This window comes from Podarcis tiliguerta, assembly GCF_965153285.1.
Source record: "Podarcis tiliguerta genome assembly, chromosome: W".
NCBI classification, from domain to species: Eukaryota; Metazoa; Chordata; class Lepidosauria; order Squamata; family Lacertidae; genus Podarcis; species Podarcis tiliguerta.
Window position 1 is genome coordinate 10,743,907 of NC_139552.1, and position 14,048 is coordinate 10,757,954.

Genomic DNA, 14,048 nt, shown 5'->3' on the forward strand with positions numbered 1-14,048 from the left:
AGAGGAGGGGGTCAGGCTGCGCCCTGACCAAAAGCCTGGTGGAACAGCTCTGTCTTACAGGCCCTGCGGAAAGATGTCAAGTCCCGCAGGGCCCTAGTCTCTTGTGACAGAGCGTTCCACCAGATTGGTGCCACAGCCGAGAAAGCTCTGGCTCTAGTTGAGGCCAGCCTAACCTCTCTGAAGCCTGGGACCTTCAGGATGTTTTTATTTGCAGACCGTAGGTTTCTCTGTGGGGCATACCAGGAGAGGCGGTCCTGCAGGTACGAGGGTCCTAGGCCGTATAGGGCTTTAAAGGTTAAAACCAGCACCTTAAACCTGATCCTGTACTCCACCGGGAGCCAGTGCAGCTGGTATAGTACTGGATGAATGTGATCTCGCAGTGACGACCCCATAAGGAGTCTCGCTGCGGCATTCTGCACCCGCTGGAGTTTCTGGGTCAGTCTCAAGGGCAGCCCCACGTAGAGCGAGTTACAATAATCCAGTCTGGAGGTGACCGTCGTGTGGATCACAGTGGCTAGGTCAGGGCGAGAGAGATAAGGAGCCAACTGCTTAGCTTGGCGGAGATGAAAAAATGCCGCCTTTGTTATAGCTGTAATCTGCGCCTCCATAGAGAGGGAGGTATCGAAGATTACACCCAAACTCTTAACGGATGATGCTGGCACTAGTTGCACCCCCGCAAGAGATGGGAGTTGCCCCCTCAATCCCATATCGCCCCGTCCCAGCCAGAGGACCTCTGTCTTCGAAGGATTTAACTTCAACCGGCTCCCACGAAACCATCCAGCCAAAGCTTCCAGGCATCTGGTCAGTGTGTCTGGGGCCGAGTCAGGATGGCCATCCATCAACAGATAGAGTTGGGTGTCATCGGCATACTGATGGCAACCCAGCCCAAAACTCCGGACAAGCTGGGCGAGGGGGCGCATAAAGATGTTAAAAAGCATCGGAGAGAGAATCGCACCCTGAGGCACTCCACACACCAGGGAGTGGCGCGATGACAATTCCCCCCCAAGCGCCACCCTCTGTCCCCGACCAGAGAGAAACGAGCGCAGCCATTGAAGGACTGTGCCCTGGATCCCCATGTCGGCAAGGCGGTGGTCCAGGAGTTCGTGATCGACCATGTCGAAGGCTGCTGACAGGTCTAGAAGAATCAGCAGCCCCGACCCGCCTCGATCCAGCTGCCTGCGGAGATCATCTGTTAGGGCGACCAGAGCCGTCTCGGTCCCATGACCAGCACGGAAGCCGGACTGGAATGGATCGAGAGCCGATGTTTCATCCAGAAACCTACCAAGCTGTTCAGCAACCGCTCTCTCAATCACCTTACCCAGGAATGGAAGATTCGAAACCGGGCGGTAATTGGATAGATCTAAAGGATCTAATGATGTTTTCTTTAAGAGCGGGCGCACCACTGCCTCCTTCAGTTCCCCTGGGAATATCCCAGTGCCAAGGGACAGATTGATGATATCACCCAGGGGGGCCCGCACCTCGTCTGGACACGCTCTAATCAGCCAAGACGGGCACGGGTCAAGAGGACAGGTGGTGGGCTTTCCAGCTCGGAGGAGTCTGTCCACATCGGCTGGGGATATCTGGTCAAAGTGGTCCAATACTGGACCCGAGGACAGTCGAGGGGCCTCCAGTTCCCTTATTGTGTCCAAATTGGCAGGGAGGTCATGGCGGAGCAACAGGACCTTCTCCGCAAAAAAGCTCGCAAATGCCTCACAGCTGTGTGTCGAATTGTTATTTAAATTTGGCTGTCCTTCAAGGGACGTTAAAGACCTAATTATACTAAATAATTGCGCCGGGCGAGAGCTAGCGGATGCAATGGAGGCCGAGAAGTAGGACTTCTTAGCGGCCTTCACTGCCATCTCATAGGTTTTCATAAAAACCCTATAAGATGTTCTTGAGGCTCCGTCACGGGCACCCCGCCATACTCGCTCTAGCCGTCTGAGGTCCCGCTTCATTTTCCGAAACTCCTCGGTAAACCAGGGAGCCCGGTTTCTGCGGGGTCGCAGAGGGCACTTAGGTGCGATCTCATCGATGGCTGCTAGGAGCTGGGTATTCCAGCCCTCAACAAGCTCAGTCAATGAGTCGCCAGGGGGAGCAAGGTTCCGCAAGGCCTGACGGAATCTATCAGGGTCCATCAGCCTCTGCGGGCGAGCCCAAATTGGCTCGCCACCTAAGCAGGGTAGGGGTGGAACATCAATCCTGGCTTTCAGAGCGTAGTGATCAGACCATGGCACCTTCATTGAGGGAAACATGATCACATCTATACCAACACCAAAGATCAAATCCAGCGTGTGGCCTGCTTGATGTGTGGGGCCCGAAACAAACTGGGAGAGCCCTAGTGTCGCCATGGAAGACACCAGGTCCAGAGCCTGTGAGGAGGGAGCGGCATCAGCATGGATGTTGAAGTCCCCCAATACCAATAGGTTAGGGAACTCCAAGGCCCAGCCGGCCACCACCTCCAGCAGGCCTGACAGGGTGGCTGCTGGTGCGCTAGGTGGCCGGTACACCAGCCAGACAGCCAAGCTCACCTCGGAGCCCCACACTAGGCCAACACATTCAATGCCGGGGATCGATGGCGATGGTAGAGCCCTGAAAGAACAATCTTCCCGGATTAATAGTGCCACCCCTCCCCCCCGGCCCACAGTCCGCGACTGGTGGAGGACGGAGAAACCTGGGGGCGCCATCTCTCGTAGGGTAACAGTATCCCCTTCGCGCACCCAGGTCTCCGTCACACAAGCCAGGTCCCTGCGAGATGAAGAAATCTCGCAGGGTGGCGGTTTTGTTGCCTATAGACCTGGCATTGCACAACACCAGTGACGGAGGTGAGTTATCCTTGCTCACCCTACCCTCGTCCCTCGGGATGGGGCGCAGATTGGAAGGGGTACGAGCATATCCGTATCTCGATCCCCTTCGCCTATGACATCTGCCCCCACCGCCATACCTCCCTCGCCCCACCACGGTAGCAATCCCAAGCCTCATACCAACCTCCATGTACAAGTAGAAAGCAAACAAAACAAAAACAATTGTACAAACAAAACCAGTCCCCACCCCACACAATATTCAACCCCAAACCAAAATAAAAAGGAGCAAAATAAACATACATCAATAAAAACCACCGTACATGGTGGTACAACAAAATAAAAAGTAAAAACCCATTTAAAATACTTTAAAATATATAAAACATTTTTAACATTTGCTGCAGCAGCACCAGTGTTCTTAAACTATAGCAGAGGTGAGTCTGGGCCCCGCCCCCTGGGCTAGGTGGAATCAGCTTGAGGGGGGAGCGGCCTTCCCAACTCACAGTGCAGCAGCAGCAGCAATGTCCCTGTGCCCCATGAGGCCTCTTAAGCTCTGGCGATGGTGAGTCAGTCTGGGCCCCGCCCCCTGGGCTAGGTGGAATCAGCCTGAGAGGGGAGCGGCCTTGCCAACTCACAGTGCAGCAGCAGCAGCAATGTCCCTGTGCCTCCTGAGGCCTCTTAAGCTCTGGCGATGGTGAGTCAGTCTGGGCCCCGCCCCCTGGGCCAGGTGGAATCAGCTTGAGGGGGGAGCGGCCTTCCCAACTCACAGTGCAGCAGCAGCAATGTCCCTGTGCCTCCTGAGGCCTCTTAAGCTCTGGCGATGGTGAGTCAGTCTGGGCCCCGCCCCCTGGGCTAGGTGGAATCAGCCTGAGAGGGGAGCGGCCTTCCCAACTCACAGTGCAGCAGCAGCAGCAATGTCCCTGTGCCTCCTGAGGCCTCTTAAGCTCTGGCGATGGTGAGTCAGTCTGGGCCCCGCCCCCTGGGCTAGGTGGAATGCGGCAGCTAGACTGGTGACTGGGAGCGGCCGCCCAGACCACAGAACTTGAAAGACCTACATTGGCCCCCAGTCCATTTCCGAGCACAATTCAAAGTGTTGGTGCTGACCTTGAAAGCCGCCTAAACGGCCTCGGTCCAGTAGACCTGAAGGAGCGTCTCCACCCCATCGTTCTGCCCGGACACTGAGGTCCAGCCCCGAGGGCCTTCTGGTGGTTCCCTCACTGCGAGATGCCAAGTTACAGGGAACCAGGCAGAGGGCCTTCTCGGTAGTGGCTCCCGTCCTGTGGAACGCCCTCCCATCAGATGTCAAAGGAATAAACAACTATCTGATGTTTAGAAGACATCTGAAGGCAGCCCTGTTTAGCGAAGTTTTTTAATGACTGATGTTTTAATGTATTTTTAAGCTCCTGTTGGACGCCGTCCAGAGTGGCTGGGGAGACCTGGCTGGGCGGGCGGGGTATAAGTAATAAATGGTGATGATGATGATGGTTAACAATAAGCATAGTTCATCAGATTTGGGTGAGGCAACAAGCTGTGGTTAAGCCTAACGAGGATGTAGTTTCCAAACTCTTCACCGCTTGTGTAGAGGGAGGGGGGGGGGGAATGTGTGAGCCCAAGGCTTGCTTGGGCTCATTCCCAGCATACTAAACCATGGTTTCACTTGACATCTGAACTGGGTCTGTAAGTATTCCATGCTCTACCTTAGATACCTCTGTTTGCCCCTATTGCTGATTTAGATAGTGTTGCTAAATACTGCACTATTGACCTCTCTTTTTCAGGTACCATGTGATTTACTTCCTCAACCATCCTGTTCTGATTATTAGCACTTCCCAGATGATCCCAAATGGCAGCTTCTGGAGCAGACTTCTGCACCTGCAGCAGCTTGAATGGAATCCGCCTACCGTGTAATTTGATATCCTTCAAGGACAGTCACTTGTCTCGGGCATCACTGCTAAACTGACCACTCATTAGCATTTTATCCACCATATTCTTGAGACACCCTAATGTGGTCCTATCCATTCACTTAAAGTAGTAGCAGATTTTTTTATATATATAGCAAACAGTAAATAAAAAGAGTACACTCCATAAATTGGTGCAAACTTTTGGGGCTTGCCTTTGATTTCCCAGTGTGTTTGTAAATGCAATAAAGTTTCACTGTTCTCCGCCAAATGTGTCCTTGTGTTTTGTTCCTCTTGCTTGATTCAGTTGTTTAATATGTGGCAATCTAATAAATTTACAGTTGTACCTTGGATCCCGAATGCCTTGCAAGTCGAACGTTTTGGCTCCCCAAAGCTGCAAGCCCGGAAGTGAGTGTTCCGGTTTGTGAACGTTATTTGGAACCCGAACGTCCATCGCGGCCTACGAGGCTTCCGATTGGAAGCCACGCCCTGGTTCCCAAACATTTTGGAAGACGAACGGACTTCCAGAGCAGATTCCGTTCGACTTGCGAGGTACGACTGTAAGGTCCTGAAAACTGCTGCTACTTAGGGGTCTAAAACAGATACATTTTTACTTAGCTTTAACACACTTACAACTGTTATTTTATAGTGCAGAGCAACAGGGACAGAAGGAAGCATGAGAGAAGCGATGACTGGCTTCACGGTTTTTCCCACATAATGGTTTTTTACACGGCACACGCACACATTGTGATTAATATTATGGCACTGTTACCACGCCGTGGACTTCAAACTTATTTCCTCACCCCCAAATGTATTGATACATTGCCCAGCCTTAAAGTATGTGTGTGTGCTCTATGCAAAAATCACCATGCGGGAAAAACTGTGAAGCCAGCTAGTGCCTCTACATAGCTCCATCCTGATTGCAGACATGGTGATATATTGGTACATTGCAAAATTTAGCTGGTGCTCTATCACGATTTTGAAAACCAGGTAACATCTAGCCCTCCTCTCAACCCTTGTTATTCTTCGAAAAGAATTTGTCTAAGTTTGCTTAAGTAAGTGGCTTAAAAGTGTGGGTTTGGATTAAGAAAAGAGGAGAAATGATTCCCTACAACAGGTAACTTATCCGTTTTCGTGAAAGGTGTCAACTTTGAGAGAAAGCAGTATTATTTGTGATGGCTAAAAGGTAACGGGACCCCTGACCGTTAGGTCCAGTCACGGACGACTCTGCGGTTGCGCGCTCATCTCGCTCTATAGGCCAAGGGAGCCGGCATTTGTCCGCAGACAGTTTTTCCGGGTCATGTGGCCAGCATGACTAAGCCGCTTCTGGCGAACCAGAGCAGCGCCGTTTACCTTCCCGCCGGAGCAGTACCTATTTATCTACTTGTACTTTGACGTGCTTTTGAACTGCTAGGTTGGCAGGAGCAGGGACGGAGCAACGGGAGCTCACCCCGTCGCGGGGATTCGAACCGCCGACCTTCTGATCGGCAAGCCCAAGAGACTCAGTGGTTTAGACCACAGCACCACCCGCGTCCCTACACAACACAAAACACTGTTGCTGTCTGTAAGTTTTTTTTTTTTTTTTTTTACCTTATATTTTGCAAATGTACATCCAGGTTTTATTTCCTTTAAATTTGGGGGGGGGGGGGCAAGAGACTGGGGCCCTAAACTATAGCTTGTTTAGCTTACATGTAAATACGGCACTAGGGGCTGCCTGCCCTGCTCACTCTGCTAAGCCTAGACTAACCGATCCAATAGGAATCCAACCCCTCCGACAATCCAATATTGTGTCCTACATTTCTAAGCAGTGAAAGGTTCTGGAGCAGCAATACAGGGAGAAAGGGTACCAGGAGTAGGGGGCTTGTAAACTGGCCACATATGGTTGATCTGTCTGGACTGAGATCAAGTCAAACTCAAGCCACAAAGCTCTGTTTTGACGCTTCGTTCTTTGCTTGAATTCCCCAGAATTCCCCCTCGCTCTCTAAACCAAAAGCAGAAGCATTTCCTCCACCCTCTAGAAATAACTTAAGGAATCATTTACCTCGAGAGAAACAGAGACTCCTGCAGCAATACCCAATCTTCAAAGTTCAACAATCATCACCTGGACGTCCTCACTGAGCATCGACGCCAAAAGGTAAGCAGAGCATCCCGATTTGTTTGGGTCTCTTACAAAAACAGCATTTGTGAAATGAAACAACTGACTTCGCGAATGAGATATCTACTTAATGGTGAGTGGCAAATTTTGCAGACTGGCATTCTAGGACAGTTGCCTTGGAGGAAACTTCTCTGTCACAAAATGACAGTACTCTTCTGTACTTAATGAGGTCAAGGCGAACAAGTGAAATGTTGAGGGCTAGTAACTTGTGGGCTTATTTGCAAAGCTACGATAGGCCCTGCATTATTTTCAGCATGGTGGCTAAGTTTTGATTTGTAACCAGAAATTCCTAGAGGTCTTTCCTAAAGCAAAGGCACATAGAATTGTGCTGTTCCTCTGTAAGAAAAAGAAATAATAATCTTTTGTTATAGTTTTATCTGTCTCCCAAATATGATGGGGGAAATTTATTCTGGGGCTCAGCACTAATACATGTTTCTTGTACTACGTGCTAAGGGGTTTCTCGATCATGCCCATTTTGGACTTTCTGAGGACTGAAAAACCCTGAGTTTAAAGGGCAAAAGGTCCAGGAGTACAATGGGGTGGGAAGTATCTCATCTGAAGGCCCATATATTCATGGGGAGACAGGGTGATGCAAATCTACTCTAGACTGCAAATTCTGCTCTGGTGCAGGCAAGTCCTAAGTTCATAGTGTGGACACCGCCAGCCTCCAAAGCTGCTTTAGGCTGCAATTCTGAACCCACTTGCCTGAGAGTAAGCCCCGCCAAATTCAATCAGACTTACAGTTGTACCTTGGTAGTCAAACGGCTTGGCTCCCAAACAAATCGGCTCCCAAACGCCGCAAATCCAGAAGTGAGTGTTCCAGTTTTTCGGAAGCCAAACATCCGACGCGGCTTCCGCTTGAGTGCAGGAAGCTCCTGCAGCCAATCGGAAGCTGCGCCTTGGTTTTCAAATGGTTTGGGGAGGCGAATGGACTTCCGGAACGGATTAAGTTCGAGAAGCAAGGTACCACTGTATTGAAAACATAATATCACAATTAAATTATATGAAAATGATATGAAGTGGAATTATGAATGATATATAACTTATACTTTTAGAAGATACCTGAAGGCAGCCCTGTTTAGGGAAGTTTTTAATGTTTGATGTTTTATTGTATTTTCAATATTTTGTTGGAAGCCTCCCAGAGTGGCTGGGGAAACCCAGCCAGATGGACGGGGTATAAGTAATAAATGATGATGATGATGATGATGAAAATAGTCTAGGAATTAATACCAAAAAATACTACACCCCATTCCCTGCAAAAAGAAGGACGCCCTAAAAACAAACTGAGCACACCTCTTATATCAATCGGCAATGGGAACAGGAGATGGACCTTTCCATTAATTATATGTGGGCAGATCCACATAAAACATAGACTATGAATTGCCGGAATCTACCTGGCAGGGGAGGAAATCTGCAATTAGGACTCCAGGGAACTTTGACACACTGCTGTGCTGTTTTGTCCAAACTTGTTCTGCTTTCACTTTTGTTTTGGCGCCGTAAGTGCTGTTCCTGTTACTCTTATCATAATGCCAAGGTCTCCATCAAAAGCAGAAATTGCGTGCACAAAAGTTGAAGCAACTTCTACGGAACAGAAACACAACGTGGCATTGTGTCATCGGTCCTGATCCATCAAGGGTGCTCTATTGTGTGCACGAAACATACCAGAGCTGCTGGGTGCGATGGCTATCAGGGCTTCAAGTAAAAGTAGTGATTATTTATTTCACCACTGAGGGAGGGTGGCACTCTGCACATGCTCAGGCACTCACTCGTTTATTATGGTTTGAACATGAGAGGTAAGTGGAACAGCCGTGCACAAAGGCAGCATACCTCGAACGTAAGAACATAAAAAGAGCCTGCTGGATCAGGCCAATGGCCCAACTATTCAAGCATCCTGTTCTCACAGAAGCTGAGCAGATGTGTGTGGAAAACCCATAAAAATAAAATATCAGGGACGGGCAATCTGTGGCCATACAGATGGTCTCAGCCAGCATGGCTAATGGTCAGGGATGGTGGGCATTGCAATATATGTTTTAATGTACATATTGTCTCATCCCAAGGATAACCATTTTGTAGCCTTTCAAGAGGAAAGGAGAACAAGGATCAACTCTGTCCCAGAAACAATCTGATGGGAAATCGGTACTGATGGACTTGATGCAGTTTAAGGAACTGGATGCCCATGTGTTGAAGGCATGCTGTCTCTTATTGTGATATACACAGTGTGGAATTATAAGGAATCTGCTAGAATGCTGAGGGTTTTTTTCATGTGGATTTGGAATTTGATAGTACAGTGGTACATTGGTTCTCGAATGTAATCCGTTCCGGAAGTCCATTCGACTTCCGAAACGTTCTAAAACCAAGGTGCGGCTTCCAATTGGCGCCGGCGCCCCGGAAACAATAGCCGACAGGCACATCGGACATTCGGCTTCCAAAAAAAGTTTGCAAACCAAAGCATTTAACTTCTGGGTTTGCGGCGTTCGGGTTCCGATTTGTTCGTCAACTGAGCCATTTGAGAACCAAGGTTCCACTGTGCCTTCAAGTGTCCTCTCCGGATAGGAGGCAACTTCTTCTGTTCACATTGAAGGTCCCAATGGGGAACAATGTGGGTCACACAAGACCATGCTCCTGTCTTGCACATGTTCTAACACAATAGGGCACCTGTTTACAGGTGTACACCTGTGTACCCAAGAAAAAGGAAAGCTTAAGCATCTTTCAGAATACTTTTTACCCAGGGGCAAGTTTTTGCCAAATTTAAGAAATTAAGTGGTCAATCAGCTAAAACACATACATTTAATTGACCAGCTGTGCAACCCTGAGCAGTTTTACTCACTGAGTAGCCCCACTGAGTTCAGCAAGATTGACCCTCTTGTAAGTGCCTGTAAAAATGCACCCCACATTTTCTTTAAACAATGTCAGGCTTAGAGAGAAAAAGGGAACTGGGCACTCCTTATTCGTGTCAACTGCTCCTGAATCTATTTCCCTTTTTTGCCTGGTGCCTAAAGGTGTATGATGAAGGTGCCAGCCAAGCATTCCACAAACAGGGAGCCACTGCAGATAAGGCCCGTTCTTGTGTTGCCACCCTTTGGCCCTCTCGTGGGGGAGGCACACAAAGAAGGGCCTCTGATGTTTATTTCAGGGTCCGGGTAGGTTCTCATGGAGAGAGATCCTTCATGTCTTTGCTTTAGGAAAGAGGTACAAGGAGACCCCCTCAGCTCAGTTCTAGCAACTGGAACAATAATTCTTGATTATTGTGGTTATAGGTTAAAAAAAAGGCCACTGTCCTGAAAATGCAGTGGGGCCTATTGTAGCTTTGCAAATCAGCCCACAAGTGAGGTGGGGGGAACTTTGATCTTTCAAATTTCAGTGGCGCTCTGTGCAAGGTAAAAATCCAGCAGCTCCCTGCCTCACCGCCTGCTCTGCTCAATTCACTACATCATAGTTGCGACACCCTGCAGTGCCCCCCTTGGCTTGATGCCCAGTTTGGCAGAACTGGCTGCACTGCCCTAGATCTGCCTCTGCCACAAGTTACTAGTCCTCAACATTTCACTTGCTCACACTGACTTCCTTTAGGTACCTGTCAGGGAACTGCCATCAGTGCCGGAGGGAGAGAGCAAAATCCAGAGGGGTTCCGGAGAGCGTCCCGGGATTGGGAGAGGCAGCCCATCTTCTGGGGAAGAGAATCAGCGTAGCACCAGTGGAGAAGGGGGGTAGATGGGGGAAGTGGCGAGGCGGTCCCATGACTCCTTGCCGGGAACCAGCGGGGAGAGTAGAGGTCCTCCGCTGCCTACGCCCTCCTTGCGCAGAAGGCTTTCGCGCAGAGAGAGTAGGAGAAGACTAGGCGTCAAAGAGCTTCTTTGCTGGAAGAAGCTTAAGAAACGCCCACTGACGGATTCTGCCAGCGATTGAGACAGCCACGGGTGAGTGGCTGTCCGGACAGAAAAGGTTCACTCAGGCAATCCAGCCAGGTGTTTGCACCGGCTTACGCACGAGCAACCCCTAGAACCATTACAGCACCCATGTCCATGTTTTCTTTCTATCTATCTATCTATCTATCTATCTATCTATCTATCTATCTATCTATCTATCTAATTTATTACGGTTGGAGACCAGCTCATAAAACACACTTGGGGGTACAGTCACAGAAGGAAAACAGAGAATTAAAAAATGTACAACAATAAATTTAAAAACAATGTACAACAATAAAGTATCGCAGGGAGTTGACCCAGAGTCACCCATGGAACCGAGTTTGGGGATTTTCATAACAAACTAGTTTGAGTTGGGAGATGGTCTGTGCCTACAGATCTGTACACAGAATCTGGCGACCATCCAGGTCGTCTTCTGATCTTTCCTAACAGGAAAAGGTCAAGTTTTTGCTTTTCCGGGAGGTTGGCGAGCCTCACCAGCAGGGGATCAATGGTCTTACTACGTGCCTCTTCATAAAAGAGACACCTAAAGAACAAGTGCTCTGGGCTTCCTATCTCTCCCAATGGGCAGGAGCAAAGACTCTGAGCATATGGGACTTTTTAAAGGTTCCTTCCAGGACCGGCGAGGGCAGAGCCGAGCTTCTGGCGAGTGTAAAGGCTCTTCTTGCATTTTTAGATATGAGAAAGAAGAGATATGCTGCCGGTGCAGCTATATATCTCTCGATTTCTCAGATTTTATAGTCAGGGCACCTTGCGCAGTCCTGTTGTCTCTCGGTGTCTAAGATTCTTTGCCTGACCGTGGCTTTTGCCTGGCCCAACCCCAGGCTCAGAAGGGCTTGAGGGGCAAAACCCAGTTTCTGAAGGGTGTTCAGGTCTGCAGTCTGCCAGCCTGACTGGAATTGATCGCAGAGGATCAATGGGGCTATCCCTCGGGGGAGCAGATTCAATGTCAGCCATTTGTAGATTGATGTTAGGCAGATATAAGCCTCCACTCTCATCATCCCCGTTTCTAGTCTAACCCATGCGTTTGAAACACATCTGGGGACTTGTAGGAGAGCTCTAAGAAGTTTGGATTGAACGCTCTCAAGCGGGGAGAAAGCAGAGGAAGGCGGGCCCAGAAAGGATCCATAAAGGAGCTGTGCCAAAGTTTTGGCCTTGTATAATTTTAGAGCCGCAGGGATGACGAAGCCCCCTTGTGCTCTGAAAAATTTAAGGATACAGTTTGCGGTTTTCCCCGCTGAGCTCCCAATGGAGTTTATGTGAAGTTTGTTGGTTCCTGAGGCCTGTACCACCATTCCTAGATACTTATACTTTGTGACTTCTTTTTTCAACTTTGAAGATTGGGTATGGCTGCAGGAGTCTCTGTTTCTCTCGAGGTAAATGATTCCTTAAGCTATTACATTATTTCTAGAGGGTGGAGGAAATGCTTGTGCTTTCGGTTTAGAGAGCGAGGGGGAATTCTGGGGAATTCAAGCAAAGAACGAAGCGTCAAAACAGAGCTTTGTGGCTTGAGTTTGACTTGATCTCAGTCCAGACAGATCAACCATATGTGGCCAGTTTACAAGCCCCCTACACCTGGTACCCTTTCTCCCTGTATTGCTGCTCCAGAACTTTTCACTGCTTAGAAATGTAGGACACAATATTGGATTGTCGGAGGGGTTGGATTCCTATTGGATCGGTTAGTCTAGGCTTAGCAGAGTGAGCAGGGCAGGCAGCCCCTAGTGCCGTATTTACATGTAAGCTAAACAAGCTATAGTTTAGGGCCCCAGTCTCTTGCCCCCCCCCCCCAAATTTAAAGGAAATAAAACCTGGATGTACATTTGCAAAATATAAGGTAAAAAAAATAAAAATAAAACTTACAGACAGCAACAGTGTTTTGTGTTGTGTAGGGACGCGGGTGGTGCTGTGGTCTAAACCACTGAGTCTCTTGGGCTTGCCGATCAGAAGGTCGGCGGTTCGAATCCCTGCGACGGGGTGAGCTCCCGTTGCTCCGTCCCTGCTCCTGCCAACCTAGCAGTTCAAAAGCACGTCAAAGTACAAGTAGATAAATAGGTACTGCTCCGGCGGGAAGGTAAACGGCGCTGCTCTGGTTCGCCAGAAGCGGCTTAGTCATGCTGGCCACGTGACCCGGAAAAACTGTCTGCGGACAAATGCCGGCTCCCTTGGCCTATAGAGCGAGATGAGCGCGCAACCGCAGAGTCGTCCGCGACTGGACCTAACGGTCAGGGGTCCCGTTACCTTTTAGCCATCACAAATAATACTGCTTTCTCTCAAAGTTGACACCTTTCACGAAAACGGATAAGTTACCTGTTGTAGGGAATCATTTCTCCTCTTTTCTTAATCCAAACCCACACTTTTAAGCCACTTACTTAAGCAAACTTAGACAAATTCTTTTCGAAGAATAACAAGGGTTGAGAGGAGGGCTAGATGTTACCTGGTTTTCAAAATCGTGATAGAGCACCAGCTAAATTTTGCAATGTACCATAGAATCATAGAATCATAGAGTTGGAAGAGACCACAAGGGTCATCGAGTCCAACCCCCTGCCAAGCAGGAAACACCATCAGAGCACTCCTGACATATGGTTGTCAAGCCTCTGCTTAAAGACCTCCAAAGAAGGAGACTCCACCACACTCCTTGGCAGCAAATTCCACTGTCGAACAGCTCTTACTGTCAGGAAGTTCTTCCTAATGTTTAGGTGGAATCTTCTTTCTTGTAGTTTGTATCCATTGCTCCGTGTCCGCTTCTCTGGAGCAGCAGAAAACAACCTTTCTCCCTCCTCTATGTGACATCCTTTTATATATTTGAACATGGCTATCATATCACCCCTTAACCTCCTCTTCTCCAGGCTAAACATGCCCAGCTCCCTTAGCCGTTCCTCATAAGGCATTGTTTCCAGGCCTTTGACCATTTTGGTTGCCCTCCTCTGTACACGTTCTAGTTTGTCAGTGTCCTTCTTGAACTGTGGTGCCCAGAACTGGACACAGTACTCCAGGTGACGTCTGACCAGAGCAGAATACAGTGGCACTATAACTTCCCTTGATCTAGATGCTATACTCCTATTGATGCAGCCCAGAATTGCATTGGCTTTTTTAGCTGCCGCGTCACACTGTTGGCTCATGTTAAGTTTGTGGTCAACCAAGACTCCTAGATCCTTTTCACATGTACTGCTCTCAAGCCAGGTGTCACCCATCTTGTATTTGTGCCTCTCATTTTTTTTGCCCAAGTGCAATACTTTACATTTCTCCCTGTTAAAATTCATCTTGTTTGTTTTGGCCCAGT